We start from the raw sequence: 18,661 nt of genomic DNA, 5'->3' as shown, positions 1-18,661 counted from the left end.
TGTCAAAATTCCTTTTTGTTTATCATTATTTGGTAAAGCCTTTTGCTTGTTATTTCTACACACATAATTACTCAATTTGGTTTAAACAAGGAAGCCTTAATTCACTTTAAGTTTCACTTGCTAAATCCTGTTCTGTATTTGTACGTAGAATTCCCTAGTGTGCTGTGGTGATTTGACTGTCATCTCTGGTTGGTTCCCAGCGAGCTGGTTTATCCGACCGGCGTTACCGACGCTGGCCGTATGTAAGTCTCGGACTCTTCTGTCTCTTTTCACTGGTGCGGCACGCAATGACATCAGCAAAGGAAAGTCAACCCCGTCAGTCGACACACAGGGCAAGTTTGGAATAATTACCTAAACCAAGGCCTGAAGAGGGGCCACTCTTTTGAGGGTTCTAGGGAAAATCCAATCTTGTTGTGCCGTCTGGCAGTTGACACCTTGGTGCTGCCGGTTGTGTTTAAAGTCAAGTTGTTTGAGAGGGCGCACCGTGATAGTAGCAGAGGGCCCGGGGACACTGCGGTCAAGTGTTTGGGACCATTGGAAAGATTGACTGCGCGCTGGTCCCCAGTAGTGTGACCTCAATTCAACCCAGGCAAACTAAAATAAGGTAAAATCCATCCACCAGTATAGGCCACATATTATTAAATATTCCCCCGGTCATTTAAGTGTTTAACCCATTTCTTTTCTTTCTCTCCCCTAAGCCACACCATCTTCCTAGGGTTTATACCTCGATAGCGCCCCACCCTGTTGGTCCTATCATAAGCCCTAGCAGTGGTAGTAGACTTAGGCCCTTTTTCTCCTGCCTATCTATTCCTAACATTATTTTGTTCAATTTTATTCCATGCCGCCTCTTTTCGCAGTTTAATTGTGTTCTATTCTATTCTGCTGTTCTGTTCTGTCGTGTTGTGTACTTCCAGTTCACATTAAGACAGAGCCTACAAGAGCCATCAAGGAAAACTGAATAAAGGGACAAACAAGCAGCCCGCATCATCAGATGACCCTTTTGGGCTGCCGCCTTGTCAAATGCTTTATTTTGACCTACACTGACCCGTGAAATTCGGCCCACCTAACTGTCTAACTGTCTGCACCAGTTAGTCAAAATTATGGCTTATAATAAGCCACATCATTGTAGCTCGCTAACCCTACACGTACTTGCATTGGCCTCTTTGTGTGTGCTGTCTTTCTCTCGCCTAGATCAGCTACGCCTCGAGACCGAGGAACAGCGCGAGGAAGGGGATGAAACGGACCCAGAGCTACAAAAGGAAGTAGAGAGACTTCAAAATGCCCTGGAAAATGTTCTCCTAGACACAGACCAAAGAGAACAGTCGGAGAGAAAAGCCAGAGAGGAACTCGACGAAAAGCTGCAACAAGGCGAGTCTCTCCTTGCAAGAGCAGAGATTGAACTAAAAGAAAGAGATGCTAAAGCAAAAGCCTGTGAAAAGCACCTCAACACGGCCTGAACTGAAATCCTTGAACTTATTCAGCACAGAGACCATCTCAAATACGAACTTGACACTGTTCACAGAGAACTGAAACATTCTTATAGACTGCAAAGTGAACAGAAAGGGGAAACACACACCACAGAGTTTCCCCTGACCAGTGGGCCCAAGTTTTTCAGCCAAGAGCTCAGAGCTGAAAAGGGGGGTGAAAGCCCACTGTCCAAAATGTCACCAGCCAGCCTCCAAGAACCCCCGTCAGCAACAAAAGGGTGGGAGCCCGCCCACAAAATCCTGGTCACCAACCACGGCATGGCTCCCAAAGAACTTGACAAGCTGGCCAGAAACATTCCTACTTTCACCCCAAATCCTGCAGGAGGCCACGACGTGCACGCCTACCTGCAAGACATAGACTTTCACTTGCACACTGTTCCCAACATGACCACTTGGGACAGATTGTACCTGCTAAGAGTTACGTCTGGTCGCGACGCGCGCAGCTTCCTGGATCGGCAATCAGAGGCTGTCAAATCAGACTACCTACAGCTACGGCAGGCCTTCATCAGGGAATTCTCTGATCCAGAGTCAGAACAAGGACTCATCACCGCTATGGACCTCAAACAGGCCCGACTGGAAACAAAATGGCTTTAAAACTTCGAACAGCAAGCCTATCATACACCAACACCTGTTCCAAGAATGTAATGACATCACAAGAAATCACAACATGATTGTTTACTGGAAGAAGGTGAAAGGACACTCAAGGCAACCAGGCCTTGACAAAGACTTGAATGACCAAACCGATGCCCTTGCCAAGACTGGCGCACTACACAGGACTCTATGGTCACCTCCAACCCACCCACCCACCTTTAACGTTGCAGTGATAACCTGTAGCAAACGAACTTTCCCTGCAACAGTGCCACCCTCACAGCCTCTAACGCTGGCTCCGCAGATTTCAAACAACGACATAGCGGACATGCAAGCCTCTGACACATCCATACTGACTTTTCTGAACCACCTCTCAGACCCCACCAAGCACCCTCTGGCACTGTCTGACCTCACTGACAACCCGTGCCTCAAAAGACTGAATGACATAAAGCACATGCTGCGTGTGATAGAGAACATTTTGGTGGTAGGCACCTGACGACATCACAGCGCCAAGGCTTGTGGTGCCACAGTGCCTAAGGGGGGTCATGCTAATTTATGCCCACGACGCGCCATGTGCCGGACACCACGACGCCAGAGCCACTTATGAGACACTAAAGCAAGTGGCATACTGGCCCCGCATGCAGAAACATGTGGCAGAATATGTCAGAGAATGCCTGGTTTGCTGCCAGTTTCAACCGGCAAACCCAAACCACATAGCTCCACTGCAACGCAGAAGAGTCACATTCCCATGGTCAGACCTCCAAATCGACTGGGTAGGACCTCTGCCCAGGTCGACGAGGGGCAACAAATACTTCCTCACAGTCATGTGCCAGTTCACAAAGTGGGTAGAGGGTCTTCCAGCACCCAACGACACTGCCCAGACCACGGCATACCTCCTGATGAACCACATCTCCTCCAAGTTCAACTACACATCAGTCATCATCCAATCTCATCTGGCCAAGTGGAACGATTGAACCGTGGTCAGTATGTTGAAAAAGTATGTGTCTGACAATCAGAAAGACTGGGATGTAAAACTCCCGCTGGTGCTAATGGCCTTCAGAGCTACCCAGCAGGACTCAACTCGCGTGTCTCCCTTCGAACTAATGACTGCGTGGCAGATGACACTGCCACTGCATCTGCTGTGTCAGCCAGGAGACTCCAGCCTCGTGACAGCCTGCACCACTCACCAGTACCTCGACGAGTTACACCGGTACCTGAAAGCAACATTTGCTTTCGCCCAACAACAGCTAAAAGAGCAACTCACCACACAGAGTGCATCCCTGCAGACCATCGGCAAGACCTTGAGAGGAACGGTGGTAATTCTCAACACTCACAGCGTTCTACTGAACCAGACAGTGAACTCCATGAAACAGCTGTTTACTGTCTTCCAGAACGACTTTGCTCAAATGCAGCTGGTCACAGCCCCAATAACCACCTGCTACAAAACCCTCATGATTCACCTGCCATCCGTCATTGTGATGATTGTCGTCTGATGATATCTCCACAGGGACTTCATCCGACGAAAAGGGGGACTGTAGAGTATGAACGGAAAATCATGAACTCATTAATTCTGAATGCAATGCACACATTTTTGCGAAGGATCCTAAAACCCCCACACCCTGTGACTCTCCATCTAAATCACCAGGTAGTGCCAGCAAGTCTGGGAGTTAGAATGCTTCTTGACGTTTTTACAACCCAAAGAGCCTCTCCAGAGACACTCGTGATATCGCCATCTACACACTGAAAATCTATACACTCATACCATTTAAAACCACGAAATGGCTTAATTTTAAGGAAATATGTTTTATTCCTTATGCTTGGGTATTTCTGCTGTTATATCAAACTAGTTAAGATTGTTTAGTTGTGTAGTTAAACTCTGAGGGCTTATATAAAGGGTCTTAATATATATATATATATATATATATATATATAAGGTTACATTAAAATGTATTCTGCTATGTTTTACCATCTTCTGAGTGATTCAAACCACATCCAGGACCCTGTCATAAATTAGGCAAATGAGTAGCCTTGACAAGACAAAGGGAACCTTCTCGCGCCAAAACTGAGGAGCCACATTGGGTCATTCCTCCCAAAGGAGGCGTGACCTCCCTACCTTAAAAGTCAAGATCTGGTGTGGAATCATTCTCTTTTGTCTTCTCTCCTCGCTTTTATCTCTCTTCAAGCTCTCTTGCTTTTTCTTATCGTGTTACTCTCGTCAGACATGTCTTTTGTTTTATTTGGCGTTTATCTCAGTCTTTTTCTTGTCTTCGGACAAAGCTCAACACTCTACGTTTTTGGAGCAGTCCGATATCCTCCGGGTGAAAGGACTCTCTCTCAGTTTCAACCATTACTCCTAAGATGCTTTGCACTTCCCGCGAGTGATCCACGCTCCGGAAGCACCAACAGATATCCTCCAGCTCACGGACGCAACGAGGACATTCACGCACACACGCAGCCTTGTTCAGCGACACAAAGGTCCATTTTGCAAGTATTATTCCATTTAAATTCATATGCGTTAGAGTGTGTAATTCCCTTGCTGGCTCTTAAGGTTTAACTGTTGTAACAAGTTTGCTATCTCTAAAATCTCTTTATTTTCCTTCCTGTTTTACTTTGTTTGTTCTATGTTAAATGTTTGTTGTTAAATGTGTTCTATGTTTGTTTAAGTGTAGTGATATATCCTAGTTCCTTGTATTAAACCCAATTATACGCTTGATTGTCTGTGTTTGTTGGTCATAGAGCAAAGCCTCTTTAATGTGCGATCTAAAGCTACGAGCTGATATTATCAAAGTACGTTAATGTGCTTTGATTAAGTAAGCTTATACTAAGAATAAACCTTCTGGAGAATTGATCAAGCGTTATCGAGCAAAGTGGTTTGATTAATACAGCCTGTCTGTATATGATGTATATTCCTAATTAATTATAATTCGTTGTGTTTAATTATCTATATATATCTGAAGCAGACTGTTGGGCTATATAACCCCTGTTTTGGGGCAATTTAGAATGTATTGGTATCTGGTTCAACCCGTATGATTAATCATTGATTACAATCATTAATATTAATTGTACATTCCCCAAACCTGAACCAAGAAACCCTACACCAGTTTTTCTGTTTTGTTTTTGCATGATGATGGACTTCAAATAATGTACTGCAAAGTTACAACCTTATCATAGGGAGAACACTCCATGCCGTCACTGGTGGATTAAATAACAGGACCTTCACTCTATTTTCACCCGGGAGATGATTCTTCTGAAAGGGCAGACTATCAAGACTATGTAATCTCTGATTGTGTGTCTGTCTTCCATGAACAGAGACATTCAGTTCACATTTGAAAACTTTGAGATTGTCACAAGACACATTTACATTAGGTTTTACATCTGTTCAGAAAGATCCATGGACAGGACATCCTGAAATGAAGATGAAGCTGGACTCTAACTGTGTGTACTCAATATTTGTTTTGGCTTTCAATAAACATCTATTCAGGGGTGTTAAAATAGAAGTCAGACAATTGTCATGTCCAATTTAAATCTAGGCCAAAACCTGTGTTAAAACCAGGTCTAGGCTAATACCCGAACAATGAATGTTGGGGGGGTGGGCTACTTTTTACATGTGTTATTTACTGGAGTTTCAGCAGATGACATTATACAATGTCCATCAAACATTAAGACAGATTTGTTGCTTCATCCAGTAAAAAAGAAGTGGTTTAACAATATGTATTTCAAGTTATATCAACCACAATGAATTTGAATATTCACAAGCCACATCTGACCAGCACAGGACTAGTAAGGTCCCTGTTTTTAACTGTATATACTAGTGTCATTGTTTTCTCTTGCTGCAAGAGCGCTCCACTAATGCTCTGTCATGGGCAAAACACCTGTTAACGGCCCTTAATGCAATAATGCACCACGTGTTAATCGATGTTAAACATTATTGCAATGAAGGAAAGATGGAATTTCTGTATGTGAAGGTTAATTTCGCTTTCTGTTTTCATGCTGCCTATTATTGAATTAAGCTTGCGGTAAAGCTTGACTTGACTACATGCTTGTGTCTCGTCTCTTTATTCTTACATCAGCTGGCATATAGTGAAAATGAATGATGGGACGGCGAAGGAGAACACGAGTGGGGAGGTGATTGCCACGATCAAAGGTTTGTTGTGAAATCCTAAAAGACATGTCCAAAAAACAGGATGATAATCGGTTCACATGTGGAGAGAAAATGTAAAGGTCAGTAATACTGTAACATTGCTGGCAAGGATGGAGATGATGAGTGCAGTTTATTAAACAAAACATGAATTCCAAAAACCCTAACAATAAACGAGGACTAAACATAAACCTGAACTTGACTTGAACTTGACTATGACAAAGGCAAACATAAGGGCTATAAATACTCTGGCAAGGGTAACAAATTAACAAGACCACCAATGAAAATACCAGACTGATAACAAGACAATGAAACCTGAACCAATAACAAGACAAGACTAATAAACAAAGGAACCAATGAGAACAAAACACATGAAACATGGCGGGAACAGGATAATCACATGATTAGAGAAGTAACTGTACAAATTCCAAAATAAAGGACCTGAAGACATGAACAGGACTAACTTACCAAAATAAAAGACAAGGAATCAAGACATGAACAAAAACACTAAATATGACATATCCCCCCCATCTAGGGGTGGCTACAGATGCCAGATGGAGTCCAGGGTGGGGGGGTTGGGTTTGAGGGCATGTGTGAACATGTGCAGAGACTCGGAAACGACCTCCGCGGTCGTGAACATGGGCAGAGACTTGAAAACAACCTCCGTGGTCGTAAACATGGGCAGAGACTTGGAAGCAACCTCTGTGGTCGTGGGCATTAACAGAGTCCCGGGAGCGACCTCTGTGGTCGTAGGCATGGACAGAGTCTTGGGACACAGGCTGAGACTCTGAGACTAATTCTCTTGTCCTCCTCCTCCTCTGAGAGGCCGCAGGCTCTGGGAAAGACGAGGCTGGCAACGTTGACTTGTTGGCTGTGGCAGACATGGGCGTTGGCTTGTTGGCCATGGCAGGCATGGGGTCATTGGTGATGATGTGGAACTCTGGCTTGGTGGACATGTTTAGGAACTCTGGTTCGGTGTCCGTCTCCACCACAGTGAACGTGGAGTAGAGGCAGGCCTAGACCATGTAGCAGAGATGGGCCTGGACCGGTGAGCAGAGGTTTGCTTGTGACATGGAATGGAGCAATCTGGGTTCGACTGAAACATGGCATGGAGCAGACTGAAGCTTGGCTGTGACGTGGCATGGAGCAGTCAGGGGTTTGGCTGAGACTTGGCATGGAGCAGACTGCGATTCGGCTGTGACATGGCATGGAGACGTCTGGGACTTGGCTAAGACATGGCATGGAGCAGGCTGAGGTGTGGCTGAGACATGGCATGGAGCAGGCTGAGGCATGGCTGTGACATGCCATGGAGCAGGCTGAGGTGTGGCTGTGACATAGCATGGAACAGGCTGAGGCGTGACATGGCATGGAGCAGACACAAACATGGTGGGAACATAATCACTTGACTAGACAAGGAAGTTAACAAATTCCAAAATAAAGGACCTGTAGACATGAACAGGACTAGCTTACCAAAATAAAAGACAAGGAATCAAGACATCTAAACATGCCATATATATATATTAGGGCTGTCGATTTAACGCTTTAATAACGTGCGTCTCGAAGTGTCTCATATGCATCAACCCAAGCGGTGTGGCCCCCGCCGAGGATACCATATGCCCCAGGAGCCTCTGAAATAGTTTCAGTGGGACCGTGGCCTTCTGTCTGAACGCCTTCAGACAGGTCAGCACTGACCGTAATCAAGACTGAGTCTAACTCCAAACCGAGAAAAGAGATGCTCTGAACCGGGAGGAGCTTGCTCTTTTCCCAGTTGACCCGAAGCCATAGCCAGCTGAGGTGCATGAACACCGAGTCCCTGTGTGCACATAACACCTCTCGAGAGGGAGCTAGGATTAGCCAGTCGTCGAGGTAGTTAAGAATGCGGACGCCCACTTCCCTTAACGGGGCAAGGGCAGCCTCTGCGACCTTCGTGAAGATGCGAAGGGCCAAGGAAAGGCTGAAAGGGAGGAATTTGTACTGGTACGCCTGACCCTCGAATGCAAACCGCAGGAAGGGTCTGTGTCAAGGTAGAATCTAGACGTGGAAGTATGCGTCCTTCAGGTCTACCGACGCGAACCAATCTTGATGCCGGATGCTCGCTAGAGTGCGCCTTAGCATCAGTATCTTGAACGGGAGTCTGTATAAAGCCCAGTTCAGAATTTGTTTTCGGTACAATGAAGTAGGGGCTGTAAAACCCCCACTTCACCTCGGCTGGAGGGACAGGCTCTATCGCATGCTTCCACAGAAGGATAGCGATTTTCGCATGCAAGGCGGCAGCATTCTTGCCTGGTGAAGTGGAAGGCGGTAAACCTGGACGGGCGCCTGGCAAACTGAATTTAATTCAACAGCTCTACTCAGCAGACATTGAGTCTGTCCTCTGCACTTCAAGAACTGTCTGGCTTGGTGCAGCTAAGAAATCAGACATCAGAAGACTACAAAGGACAGTTCGGACTGCTGAGTGGATTATTGGTTGCCCCCTGCTCCCCCTTCAAGAACTATACACTTCCAAAGTGAGGAAAAAGGCTGTAAAATCACTCTGGATCACACTCACCCTGAACTGTTGCCTTCTGGCCGACACTTCAGAGCTCTGAGCACTAGAACCGTCAGGCACAGGAACAGTTTTTTTCTCAGACAATCCATCTCATAAACAGTTAACCCTCTGGGGTCTGAGTGTGTTTTGGGCCCTGGAGGAGTTTTGACATGCCTTGACATTTGTGCTTTTTTCAGTTGCTTAAAAATATATTAATGGCTAAAGTCTGATAACACTGTATTCAGCACAAACTGGGCTACAATAATATGTGAGCAACATGTATGTGCAGGTTTGTATTTTTGAGAAAATAACATTTATGCATGGTTTTTGAAAAAAAAAAAATGTAAGTAATTTTGTAGCAAAAACTCTAGGCTTCAAGATCTAGTTCTCAAAAGGCTTATGGACAAATGTTTAGTATGTGTTATATGGCCTTATAACACATCTGAAAACCATCCTGATTACTCATTCATACAAAACAATATAGTAATTTAACTTTTGTAAGACAATTTTAGTGTTAGAAAGGTCATATGCGAGGAGGCGTGAATGATCATAAATATTGATTGTAATTCACACCTGAGGAGACAAAAGATCCTCACCTGGGCCTATCACTGAGGAATGTGACAGAAAGAGAATGAATGTGAGGAGACTTAATGATCAAAATCAAGTTTTAAGTTAAAAGAAGTAATCTGACTATACATTTTCTTTACATAAAGACTACTTAATTTTAGACCTACACTACCATTTAAAAGAAGTCTCTTCTGCTCACCAAGGCTGCATTTATTTTATCCAAAGTACAGTAAAAACATTGTAAGAACTCATTTTACAATTTAAAAGAACAGTTTTCCATTTGAATATATTGTAAAATGCAATTTTTGATCATAGCTGAATTTTCAGCATCATTACTGCAGTCTTCAGTGTCACATGATACTTCAGAAATCATTATAATATGCTGATTTTCTAATATGGGCATATTTAAAGTGCATTTTACTATTTTACACCTGAACACATATTTGCAAGCACAAGCTTTGTTGATGATAATGTGGCAGCATAAACACTAGATAAAATATATTCTAAACATTCATATAATTTTATATCATATTACATATCATATTTATATCATACAGCATACAATTTAAATACCTGCTTTAGCCTAAACAGCATTTAAATGTAATTAAAACTTGCTTATTAGGACATATTTCAAATTTCAATACTCTGAATCCTGGCTGGCAAGTCTGGAAACAGTCCCACTAGTAAAATATGTACGTTTATATAAAATAGCATGTCAACTAATGAACTAAATGACTTACTCGTCTGAAATTGTATCCTCAGCTGGATCAAGTCTCTCTTCAGAATACAAATTTTCATCGGAGTCCTGCTCTTCTTCTGAGGAAAAATGTTAACTCTTCATCACTATCCAGGAGTTTCCTCGCTTGTGTATCATTACAAACGTGCAGTAAAGTTAATTAATTGTGTTTACATCAAACCTCACTGTCGGGGGGGCGTTTACCATTTGCCTTGATCGCTTCAGCACTGTAGTGTTAATGAGCTGAGCCTGTAAAAAAATGTACATCACTTTGTTTCATGCAGATTACATTACATTGAATTGTTTTATTTAAAAGTAGAAATTTTAAGCTTTATTTAGACATATGTTTCATGTTTGTGTGATAAGTATTTGCGGAGATTCAGTTAATTTTTGTGACATGTTTCAGATATATGCTTGCACACACGGAGACTGCTGAAAGCTCACCCTTTTTATTTTCTTTATTTTACAAAAGCACAAGGATTTGTTGTTATTGTGAGTGTACACAAATAAAAGTAGACCCTTTATAGTCTCTAATGATGTCTTACACTTATCTGTCTGCCCCAAAATGACGGAGTATTTTAAGTTGTTTCCGCTGTAATGATGAAGAACGCCGGCACGTCCGTCGACCCCAGAGGTTTAAAGCCACCCCATTGAGCAATAATTATGTGCAATACAAAGTTTAAGTCTATTAATATTATCTAACATATATTCTTCTGCCATTACATACAAAGGAAAAAAAATACTTTTTGTACTGTACATAACATACTGTATTTTTGTACTTTATATAACAGATTTCTTGTATGTGTAAGCATACTTGGGGATAAAGCTGATTCTGATCACATATGACTTTGTCATTGTTGATTACAACCGAGCCTTCAATTAGAGGAGCCAAGCTTTAGCCTAAATAGTATAAGTAATGCTTAATTTACTGTTGTGCATGCCAGCTGAGGAATTGTTACCCAAGTCACTAAATGGATAATATTCAAGGTGTCTCAAACTCCAGACAGCATGCGTGGTCACTACATGGCATGGAGATAGATTGGAGTTTTATTAATTCAGACCATCACGCCTGCCAAGATGTCATTCTTCCATGAGTTGATCTAAGATGGTGGCGCGGTAGCATGCAGTGGCCACTCCGGATCCAAAATGGTGCTTGCGCCAATGATTTTTGTCACTTAGCCCGACTTTTACGGCACATGGACATCGGAGCAACTGGTGTTCGTGTCTACCATCGCCAGACACTGCTAAAATCTAAGATTCATGCAACAACCAGGCCTCAAGTCCTCGGCAACGCCTGATGCCAGTGGCCAGGGGAAGGGATATTGTAAGCGGTGTGCGAGGAAGCAAAAGTGTGGCAACAGGGCGGGGGTCCATGCTAGGCTAAAAACAAACCATAGCCGGCCGGCTCTCCCTTCTATCCTGCTCTGAAATGTTTGCTCCCTGGACAATAAACTGGACAATATCTGATTCCAGCAGACTGTACAGCATGAGCTTAGAGACTGCTGCGTCTTTGTTTTCACGGAGACGTGGCTCAGTTACAGAGTTCCGGACACCACCATTCCGCTAGATGGGCTCACCGCGTTTCGTGCCGACAGAAATGCAGCTCTGTGCGGTAAGACTCGCGGTGGTGGCTTGTGTGTTTACATCAACAAGGGATGGTGCAATAACTCGATGCTAGTCTCTAGTTACTGCTCATTGCTGGTGGAGCTTGTTACTGTTAGATGCAGAGCTTTTAAGTTACCACGGGAATTCACCACTGTTATTATAACCGGAGTTTAAATTCCCCCCCACTAAGGAAGCGCTCTGTGAACTGTATGGGGCTATGAGCGAACTGCAGAACGCTCACCCTGATGGACTGTTTATTGTCGCCGGAGATTTCAACCATGCGAATCTCAAGACAGTGCTCCCTAAATTCCATCAGTATGTGGACTTTGCAACTAGAGGGGCGAACACACTTGATCTTGTTTACACAATCATCCCAGGCGTGTACCGGGCGTAGCCCCACCTCCACATCGGCTACTCAGACCACATCTCTGTTATGCTAATTCCAGCATACAGACCACTCGTCAGATGCACAAAACTGCTCCAGAAGCAGGTGAAAACCTGGCCAGCAGGAGCCATCTCTGCTCTTCATGACTGTTTTGAGTGTACTGACTGGCACATGTTCAGGGAGGCTGCAACATATGGCGACTCTACCAACTTGGAGGAATATACAGCATCAGTGACCAGCTACATAAGTAAGTGCATTGATGATGTCACCGTCTCCAAGACCATCACCACCCGCACCAACCAGAAGCCGTGGATGACTGCGGAGGTCCGTGCGCTTCTGAGGACCCGAGACTCCGCCTTCAGAACAGGCAACAAGGCTGCCCTAAAAACAGCGAGGGCCAAACTGTCCCGGGACATCAGAGAGGCAAAGCGCGCACACATGCCCAGAGAATCTACAGTCACTTCCAGGACAGCGGTGACACGTGGCGCATGTGGCAGGACATCCAGGCCATCACCAACTACAGGACAACATCAGTTGCCTGTGACAAAGATGCCTCACTTCCAGATGCGCTGAACGACTTCTACGCTAGGTTTGAAGCACAGAACAACGTTGTGGTGAGAAAGACCACCCCTCCTCCCAACGACCAGGTGCTCTGTCTTACCACGGCTGATGTGAGGAAAACTCTACGTAGAGTCAACCCACGGAAGGCTGCTGGACCAGACAAAATTCCTGGCAGAGAGCTCAGAGGATGTGCAGACCAGCTGGCAGATGTTCTTACCGACATCTTCAACATCTCTCTGAGCAGCACCGTCGTTCCAACATGCTTCAAGGCCACCACCATCGTCCCCATGCCAAAGAAGTCTTCAGTGTCCTGCCTCAACGACTACCGTCCCGTCGCACTCACACCCATCATCATGAAGTGCTTCGAGAGGCTTGTCATGAGGCACATTAAGACCCAGTTGCCCCCCTCACTTAACCCACTGCAGTTCGCGTATCGTCCAAACCGTTCAACAGACGGTGCCATCGCCACCACCCTTCATCTGGCCCTCACCCCCCTAGATAAAAAGGACTCATACGTTGGAATGCTGTTCATAGACTTCAGCTCAGCATTCAACACAATCATTCCTCAGCACCTGATTGGAAAGCTGAACCTGCTGGGCCAGGACACCTCCCTCTGCAACTGCATCCTGGACATCCTAACTGGGAGACCTCAGTCAGTCCGGACCGGGAACAGCATCTCCACCACCGCCACACTGAGCACTGGTGCCCCCCCAGGGCTGTGTGCTCAGTCCACTGCTGTTCACTCTGCTGACTTACAACTGTGCAGCAATGCACAGCTCGAACCACATCATTAAGTTCGCTGATGACACAACGGTGGTGGGTCTCATCAGCAAGAACGACGAGTCAGCATACAGAGAGGAGGTGCAGCGGCTAACGGACTGGTGTAGAGCCAACAACCTGTCTTTGTATGTGGACAAAACAAAAGAGATGGTTGTTGACTTTAGGAGAGCACAGAGTGATTGCTCTCCACTGAACATCTACGGCTCCTCTGTGGAGATCGTCAAGCGCACCAAATTCATTGGTGTTCACCTAGCAGAGAACCTCACCTGGTCCCTCAACACCAGCTCTATTACCAAGAAAGCCCATCAGCGTCACTTCTTTCTTCGAAGGCTGAGGAAAGCACATCTCCCACCCCCCATCCTCACTACATTCTATAGAGGGACTATTGAGAGCATCCTGAGCAGCTGCATCACTGCCTGGTTTGGGACTTGCACCGTCTCGGACCGTAAAGCCCTGCAGAGGATAGTGAGGACAGCTGAGAAGATCATCGGGGTCTCTCTTCCCTCCATCATAGACATTTACAAAATACGCTGCATCCCCAAAGCAACCAGCATTGTGGATGACCCCAGAGGATAGTGAGGACAGCTGAGAAGATCATCGGGGTCTCTCTTCCCTCCATCATAGACATTTACAAAAAACGCTGCATCCCCAAAGCAACCAGCATTGTGGATGACCCCACAAACCCCTCACACACAGGTGTCCTGAGTTGCACTTGAATTATTGTCACTTTATACCTGGCTGCTTCCTCAATAACTGCTATGTGCATAAAATACTATCACATAGTATGTTATGTTTACATTTGGCATTTTTAGAAACTGTCATCTTTTTGCACTACTGTGTACTGCCTCTCACTGTGCCTATTGTCCTGTTAATTTTTAGTAATTTATTGTACTGACCCGTACTTTTTGTACATGTTTGCACGTGCACTTTATATAGATATGTTATTTAGTCTGTGTAGTCTCATGTGGTTCTGTGTTTGTCCTATGTTGTTTTATGTAGCACCATGGTACTGGAGGAACATTGTCATTCACTGTGTACTGTACTAACTGTATATGGTTGAAATGACAATAAAAACCACTTGACTTGACTTGCCACCCTGGTAGATCTGTGCCTGCTTAAAAGACATAGTTCACCTACAAATGAAAATGATTTCATCATTTATTCACCATCATGCAATCCCAGATGTGGATGACTTCATTCTTCAGCAGAACAAACAAAGATTTTTAGAAGAATAGCTCTGTTGTTCCTCACAATGGAAGTGAATGGTGACCAAAACTGTAAATCTACACTTTCACTTACACATTCTGGTGTAGAAGTGACTTTTACATTCAGCCACCTACTTTTTGAAGCTGGTCAATTGTTACCCAACCTTTTGAAGCTGGTCAAAGATATTTTTCTAAAAAGCTTTGTGTTCTGTAGAAGAAAGAAAGTCATACACATTTGTGGTGGCATGAGTGTAAGTTGATGATGAGAGAATTTTCATTTTTGAGTGAAATAATCCTTTAACAACCAATTTATAACATGTTTTATAAAATAACTGATCAATACACTGCAAAAAATGATTTTCTTGACAAGTATTTTTGTCTTGTATTCCTGTCAAATTATCTAAACTTTCTTAAAACACGATTTATTTACTTGTCAAGCAAAATGGGATAAGATATTAAGTCTTGTTTTAAGATAAATCTGACTAAATTTAGTGAACTTTAGACTCAAAACAAGAAAAAAAATCTGCCAATGTGGTAAGCAAAATAAACTTAATTTAAAAGGAAAACAAGTTTATTTTGCTTATCCCATTGGCAGATTTTTTTTCTTGTTTTGAGTCTAAAGTTCACTAAATTTAGTTAGATTTATCTTAAAACAAGACTTAATATCTTATCCCATTTTGCTTGACAAGTAAATAAATCGTGTTTTAAGAAAGTTTAGATAATTTGACAGGAATACAAGACAAAAATACTTGTCTAGAAAATCATTTTTTGCAGTGTATAACAATAATGTCAGAAGAGTTCTAATGCTAATAATACAAAAGTGTTTTTCTCACCTGTTTCTGTCCTGATTCCAGCTTATACTGATATTATTTTGTCAGCCCTGTTTGTCTGTTTCACATTTGCATTTTTCCTCTAGATTTACATATTTCTTATGGATATGCCATGTAGAAAAAAACCCTTTTATAATGGTGTTTGGGTTAAAGCTGCAAGGACTTTTGGACATGGTAAAACAGGCCTGGGGTCAACGGCATTCCCCTCTCCCTCACTGAGCATGCCCAAGACATGTAGGAGTGCATAAACCGTGTCATGTAAGTAGGGAGGCCCAGTGCAGGAGGCCCAGTGTGCCCAGCAGTGAGTTTGCAATCGACCACCACAGTCACGTTAGGTTCACCTCGGTTACCGGATCATTGTAATCATTTAATCAGCTAGCAAAGTTTTTGCCTTCCTGGCAGGGGCCCTATACCATCTTTGAGTGGATGGGACCCATGAGGTACCCATATAGCTGTACCCCTTGAAGTGGTAAGTAAGCCAAATATTGAGCTGCATTCAAAACGTACTGTACTGTATTTGAAGGACACACTTTTTTATATTATTTATATATATTATATATTATTTATATTATCAAGTCTGTTCTTGTCTCCTCCTTTCCATTGAAATTCCTTTACAGTGATGTTGCCTCAGTTCCCGAGGGATTATGGGGTCTGCACTTCAGAATCTCACTGGAAATAGTAGGTCATCACAGGGATTTTCCACTTACTGCATCATGAATACTGAGGCTTCAGACATACTACTCAGACATACTACTCAATTGGCATACTGTTTTTGGCAAACTATATAGTATAGTATGTATATTTGGATGCAGCAAGGGACCTCAAGTAGTGCACATCAGGGAGCACCTCCACCTCACACCCTAGGGCAGTGGTAATCTGGCATACCAATTGGCACTTTTGGGCCAATCAGGGGCGTAGTGTCCATCGGGTGAACAGAGCGGGCAGGTGGTTTGGCTGCGAAACGTGCCTTATGCAGAACGGACCACAAAACGGTGCCCCGATATGCAGAAAAGGACCCCCCCCCCAACAGTTGGGCCAGTTGCAATGTAAACTCCCAGGCAGATTTCTCTTCCCAGTCCAGCCCTGCCCTAAGGTGAACAATGTCTTTAAAGCAGGCACATATTTACCAGGGTGGCAATAATAACACACCCTAGCCATAAAGTTGGACATCCCGGTTGTAAGGTATTATCTTGGCCGCAGCTTTTTCTGCGCTCATGCCCCCTCAATTAAATGGCCAAAGCCAAGGAGACCAACTTCATAGAGTCACTAGATGGTTCCTCACAGGTAACAATTTGCCTTGACCTAACATTTATGAAAAATATATTTTTACTGGGAGCACAGTTCAAATCAACATTTATTACATTGGTTGAATCTTGTCTGAATGTATGCCACTGTAGTTTTATTGTGTTCACTTGTTTACCCAACAGCTATAGCAGAAATATGGTAATTTTTCAAAAGTTGTTGATAATTTTCTGTCGCATGTATGTCTGTATCACATTTGCATTCTTCCGCTAAATTTACATTTAAGGATGTGTCATGCAGAGGAAAATAATGAAACATGTATTGGATTTTTTAAAGGGAATTTGAATATGTGTTGGGTAGGGTTGCTCCGATACCCGAAGTTTGACTTCGGTACAATACCAGCCCTGGTACATCAGCATCAATACTAAATCAATACTTCAGGAACAAATAAATATCCTCAGATTACAATCACACAGTAAAGGACTTGATTATAAGAACTGCAAAAAATCTGCATTTCATTTGTCTGTATTCCATGTGTTCCATTTGAAATGTCATCATCAAAACGAATACATAAAGCTTTAATCCAAAAAATTATAATTATTTTATAAAATGTTTTAAATGTTTTGGTCTATAAAATGCTGCACAACAGAGCTTCACAGTTTAAATGAAAACAGAAATAAAAACAAATCTGATTACCAGTGGCAAATGTTTGCTATGGCTGAAATGTTTTTGTAATATTTCTTATATGTAATAATAATTGTATGTAATTATAAATAATAATGATAAAATAATAAAACCATTTATCATTAAATTATTGGTATTAGTGGTATTATTACTATTATTTGTATATTACATTTTTCCATACAATAGTAATAATTTTCTGTGATCATGTCTTAAATTTCACCCATCAGTTAATTTGAGCTTTTATTTTGGTGGACCTTTGAGTTTCTCCTGTGAGGTAGTTTTTAAAGGGCAATGTAGCAGGTCGTGGTTATACACTCCCAGTCCCTTATCAGGCAAATTAAGACTCCGAGAGGGATAAAGGCCGATTGCGGGCGGTGGTGCGGGAGAGAGAGATCGTTTACGGACATTTCCGTTGTGTGTGTGTGTGTGTGTTTGTCTTTTGTTTAAGTTATTCATTAAAATATTATTTATATTGACAAGCCGGTTCTCGCCTCCTCCTTGCCCTAAATCGCTTTACACTGGTGCAGAAATCCGGGAAGGAGGAGTGAAGCCTGTCGCAGAGTCCTCGACACTGCTGTCCACCTGTGGGAGTGCCGCTGCCTTCCGCTGGGGGAGGGAGTAGCCTGACTGCCCATACATGGTGAACGGCCGCTGTCAGTGAGGCGAGTGGGGACTGGACTCCCCGACCTACATAAGGGAAGCAAAGTCAAACCAAGTCAAACAGCTGCCGACAGGTGGTACATCGGGCGTTGCGAAATGGGGAATCGTACGAGGGTCTGTGTACGCTGCACGCCAGCCTCAAAAAAACTTTTGTGGCCCGGGCACTGCCGCCCGTTCATGGCCACGGGGAAGATCTGTGATGTGTAGGACCGCCTTGGGTGCAGCGGACCCCTGCCACGGGCGTTTAAAAGAAACCCCCTGAATATAGCATTTCCAATGCAGTTCAAACTTTACCCACGTGATGGCGGCCTCACATCCCACCTCTGGCTTGAATGAATGGGTGCCTTCACCATTCATATCGATGGCAGTCGGGCGCCTCTCAGGGCAGGGCTGTCCCTCATTCAATTTGTTGCACTGTGTTCTTTTAATGGGGGAGAGGGATGCAATGCCCCCTTAAGACCTCCATAGACCCCTGTGCCACCCTGGGGGGGCGGGGCTGTCCACGGACCCATTATCATCCACCTGACCCACTATTTTACCCAAATTGACAAGTGAGACCCCCTGACCACCCTGGGGGGGTGGGGCTCTCCACGGACCCATTATCATCCCCCTGACCCACTATTTTAACCAAACTGACCAGTGAGACCCCCTGACCACCCTTGGGGG

This window comes from Xyrauchen texanus, chromosome 1, assembly GCF_025860055.1.
Source record: "Xyrauchen texanus isolate HMW12.3.18 chromosome 1, RBS_HiC_50CHRs, whole genome shotgun sequence".
Lineage (NCBI taxonomy): Eukaryota > Metazoa > Chordata > Actinopteri > Cypriniformes > Catostomidae > Xyrauchen > Xyrauchen texanus.
The sequence above is the reverse complement of the archived record's forward strand: the minus strand, read 5'-3'. Positions refer to the sequence as shown.